Below are 4863 nucleotides of genomic sequence, written 5' to 3'. Positions count from 1 at the left end.
GTCCTGGAACTCACTATGTAGACCAGGCTGGCCTTGAATTCACAGAGATCCGCCTGCCTCTGCCTCCTAAGTGCTGGGACTACAGGTGTGCGCCACCATGCCCAGCACAATTTATTAACTTTTAAAAAATAAAAAGCAGCTGGGTGTGGTGGCGCACACCTTTAATCCCAGCACTCGGGAAGCAGAGGCAGGCAGATCTCTGTGGACCCTGTCTCAAAAAGACCAAAAAATAAATAAATAAATAAACAGCCAGCGTGGTGGCACACACCTTTAGTCCCAGCACTAGGCAGAACTCTGTGAGTTCCAGGCCAGCTAAGGCTATAGGAAGATCCTGTCTCAAAAAAGACAAAATAATAAATAAAAAAATAAAAAGCGGGGCTGGAGAGATGGCTCCGTGGTTAAGAACACTGGTTGTTCTTGCAAAAGACCAGGGTTCGAATCCCAGCACCCATATGGTGGCTAACAACTGTCGGTGACTCCAGTCCCAGGGGATCCGACAGCCTCTTCTGCTTTCCATGGGCATTGCATGACACCGGTGTATTTACCTACATGCAAGCAATACACGCATACACATAAAAAAAAAATAAATAAAAATGTTTTAAAAGTTTGTTAAAAAAATAGAAAAAGCTGGGCATGGAGGTCCATACCTGTAATTCCAGCACTAGGGAGGTACAGGCAAGATCAGGTGTTCAAGACCAACCTCAAATACACAGTAAATTTGAGGCCTGCCTGGGCTATGTAAGAGCCTATCTCAGCCCAGTGTGGCAGCACATGCCTTTAGTCCCAGCACTTGGGAGGCATAGAAAGGTGGTTCTCTGTGAGATCAAGGCTAGCCTGATCTACAGAATGAGTTCCAGGCCAATCACGACTACCTAGTGAGACCCTGTCTCAAAAAAATGGTAAAAGGTGGTCTTTCAAAGCACTGGGCCCTGAGCCCTGAATACCTGAATCTTTTTTCCTATCAGGTTTAGACTGGCAGAGGGGGTCATAGGGGTACAGGGGCAGACTTGGTTGGCAGGAGCTAGGCCTGGGATCTGCACCTTCTCCCTTTTTAGCCGCCCTAGCCCCAACTATCCCAAGGGCTACCTACTTGTGAGTTGCTGTGCCCATGGCCAGGCTGGGGTACAGGGGCACAGGCCAGGCAGAGGGTCCAAGGGCAGCACTGCTCTCCATCTGGGCAATAGCTTCGTGTCACAGGCTCGAGTCCAGTCCTCTTTCCAGCTCCAGCCTTTTCCTCTGTCTGTATGTCCACTCCTCTCTCTCTCTTGGTTCCTGCTCTGAGGTTCTCAAAGTGGTCTGACCTGTTAGGCCTCTGCAACTCCTCCCAGTTCTCTGCAGGTGGCAGAGAGGGAGTCCCCACCCCCACTCTTTCATTCACAGTGCAATTCAGCCTAAACCCCACCAGGACATGTGCATTCCAAGGCCTGAAAGATGGATGTGTCTCGCGATTAGTAGACAGGGACTGTGGCCTGTCTTTAAATAACTGTTAGGTAGCTAGACACAGATTAGCAACCTTAAAGGTCTTTGAGTCTGGACCCCACCTCCTTTTTCTCTGGCAACACTAGAAAAATAAACATCAGTTTTGCCACTTGCCATTCCTTAAACCTCCTGGTCACAATAATGGAATACGTCTGGTTCTGGGTGGAGACATGACATTCTGATCTGCTCCAAAGATTAGAATTTTACCTATTGTTTCTTCCTTTAAGTGTTAATCCAGGGCCAACAGTGATGGCTCAGCAGGTGGGGGCACTTGCTGCCAAAAACCTGCAAATTGTCCTCTCACCTTCACAAGTACACACACACACACACACACACACACACACACACACACAAGTGAATAGATGTAATTAAGAAGAAAGAGGAGCTCTGACTGCTCTTGCAGAGGACCCAGGTTGGATCCCCAGCACCCACATGGCAGCTATGAACTGTCTTTGACTCCAGTTTCAGGGGAATCCGAAGCCCTCTTCTGACCTCCACAGCATTGCACAACATGAATGCATTCACATACATGCAGGCAATACACTCATACACATAAAATAAAAATAATAAATAAAATATATATATTTTTTGTCTTTTTGAAGCAGGAGGTGGAGAGATGGCTCAGCAGTTAAGAGCACTGACTGCTCTTCTAGGCCTTGAACTCACAGAGATCCTCCTTCCTCTACCTCCCGAGTGCTGGGATTAAAGGCGTGCGCCACCACGTCTGGCAATAAAATATTTTTTAAAAAAAAAGAAGAAAAAAGAGTTAATCTAGTTGAGCCTGTCAATCACTGGTCAACAGACCACCCCTCAGAAAGGCTAATTCACCTACGGCCAAGGAGACAGAGGAATAATTATCTGCTTAATGAGACAATGTGCTTATCCCTCCCAGAAGTTAAGTCCCTTGGTGCCTTCCTGTTAACTTCTGGGGTTCTTGATCTAGTTTATTTTCTCTGCCAATTAAAGAATTGAAAGGCATGAAAAATCTCAGACACAGCAGAAAGCAACAGGTAACAAACTTTATTAAAAGTAAAGAAACATGGCTGGGCATGGTGGCACACACCTTTAGTCCCAGCACTCTCTGTGAATTCAAGGCCAGCCTGGTCTAAACAGTGAGTTTCAGGCCAGCTAAGGCTACAGGGAGACTCTGTCTCAAAAAGACCAAAAAAAAAAAAGTAACGAAACATGCCAGGTGTGGTGGCACATGCCTTTAATCCCAGCACCTCAGAGGCAGAGGCAGATGCAGGCAGATCTCTGTGAGTTCAAGGCTAGTCTGGTCTACATAGTTCCAGGTCAACCAGGGCTACATAGAGAGGCCCTGTCTCAAAAACAAACAAAGAGAAAGAAAAATATACATTCACATTGAGAGAAAAACTAAAAAAAGATCCTGGACAGTTTGGGTCTTTTAAGTGTCTTTTTGGTGGTAAGGGGCAGGTCCCCCTCCCCTAATTTTGGATTGGTCAACATAAACAGAGACCTAATTGATAGTCATAGCTCCAAGCTGAAATATGTCCAGGTCTGGCCTGAGTTTTATGTGAAAGTCTAGACCAGTCAGCCAGAAAAGGGGCCCTGCTGGCTAGAGGAGGAACCCCCAGGCCTTTGTCTCAGACCAAGAAGAATCAGAAAGTGTGCCAGTTTTATTACTTACCCATGGTCCTTTCTGCTTGTTAGGGATTTGGTCCCTCATCCCCATCCGGTCTCCTTTTCTGAGTCCTAACTCAGGAAACCTTTTTTCCTTCTCTTGTTCTTTTGGATCCCGGCCAAAAGCCTAGGGTTCCCCAGCACTCTACTTCTTACTTGCTCTCTGAGGCCTTCCTCCTACCACGCAGCAGCTTGCCGACCTCCACTGCCAAACCTGCCTACTTTCTTGGACCTTAAGAAGCATGACTTTTTCTTTTCCTTTTCTCCATCTCCTGCCTCTGGCAGCTGCTTGCTGTCTTACTGATTCTTATAAAAAAAATTGTCCCGGAACTTCCTTAAGAGTCCATTTTTGGGGGCTGGGGAGTTGGCTCAGCAGTTAAGAGCACTGACTGACTGCTCTTGCAGAGGGCCCAGGCTCAATTCCCAGCACCCACTTGGTGGCTATGAACCGTCCTTAACTCCAGTTCCAGGGGAATCCGAAGCCCTCTTCTGACTTCTGTGGCAATGCACAACACGGGTGCACTCACATACATGCAGGCAATATACTCATACACATAAAATAAAAATAATAAAATATTTTTAAAAAGCCAGGCGTGGCAGCACACACCTTTAATCCCAGCACTTGGGAGGTAGAGGCAGGTGAATCTCTGTGAGTTCGAGGCCAGCCTGGACTACAGAGCAAGTTCCAGGCAGCTGGAGCTACAGGGAGATCCTGTCTCAAAAAGACCAAAAAAATTAAAATAAAAATAAAAAGTCCATTTTTGGGGCTGGAGTGATGGCTCAATGGTAAAGGGTACTGGCTGCTCTTGCAGAGGACCTAGATTTGAATTCCAGCACCCACATGGTGGCTAACAACCATCTGTAACTCCAGTTCCAGGGGAATTCACCACCCTCTTTCCGACCTCCTCAGGCATCACAACAAGTGGTGCACTTACATACATGCAGGCAATAGTCTCATACAAAAAATAAAATAAAATCCCAGGACTTAGGAGGCAGAGCCAGGCTGAGCACTGTGAGTTCAAGGCCAGCCTGGTCTGCATGGTCACTTCCAGGTCAGCTGGGGCTACAGGGAGATCCTGTCTCAAAATGACAAAAAAGAGTTCCAGGCCAGTCAGAGCTACATAGTAAAAGGTTTTTGGTTTTTTTGTTTTTTGGTTTTTTTTGTCTTTTTGAAGCAGGGTCTCCCTGTAGTCCCAGGAGACCTGAACTCACTATGTAGACCAGGCTGGCCTTGAACTCACAACAATCCACCTGCCTCTGTCTCCTGAGTGCTGGGATTAAAGGCGTGCACCACCACGCCTGGCGGTTTTATTTATTTTTAGTTTATGTGTATAACTGTTTTGCTTCATATATGTGAATGTACCATATGTGTGCCTGGTGCCTGCAGAGATCAGAAGAGGGTGTCAGATCCCCTGGAACTGGAGTTAAAGGACCATGTGGGTGCTGATCAGGTGGGTGCTGGGAACCAAACCTGGGTCCTCTGGAAGAGCAGTGAATGCTCTTAACCACTGTGGCATTTCTCCAGCCCCCCAGGAGTTCATTTTTCAATTGTGTGTGTGTGTGTGTGTGTGTGTGTGTGTGTGTGTGTCTTTTGAGACAGAGAATTCCTGCAGCCACCCAGCTGGACTGGAGGAGCTCTCTACGTAGACCAGGCTGGCCTTTATGTCATGGAGATCTGCCTACCTCTGCCTCCCGAGTGCTGGGATTCAAGGTATGTGCACCATGCCTGGTTTAAATTATTAT

The 4863-nt window shown here is 47.0% G+C and overlaps 1 protein-coding gene across 1 annotated transcript in view; it reads right to left on the bottom strand.

Moving 5' to 3' along the window:
- Slc23a1 (solute carrier family 23 member 1) overlaps nt 1-1205 on the bottom strand; it is a 19977-nt gene extending 18772 nt beyond the window's left edge. The window contains exon 1 of the mRNA XM_008844294.3: nt 1091-1205. The gene's annotated coding sequence lies outside the window, so the exon portion shown is untranslated. The remainder of the gene's footprint in view (nt 1-1090) is intronic.
- Nucleotides 1206-4863: the final 3658 nt, after the last annotated feature.

The sequence above is a fragment of the Nannospalax galili genome, unplaced genomic scaffold (genome assembly GCF_000622305.1).
Source record: "Nannospalax galili isolate Female #2095 unplaced genomic scaffold, S.galili_v1.0 scaffold760, whole genome shotgun sequence".
In the NCBI taxonomy this organism is placed as follows: Eukaryota; Metazoa; Chordata; class Mammalia; order Rodentia; family Spalacidae; genus Nannospalax; species Nannospalax galili.
Note: the sequence above shows the minus strand (reverse complement) of the source record. Positions and strands in the feature narration are given on the sequence as shown.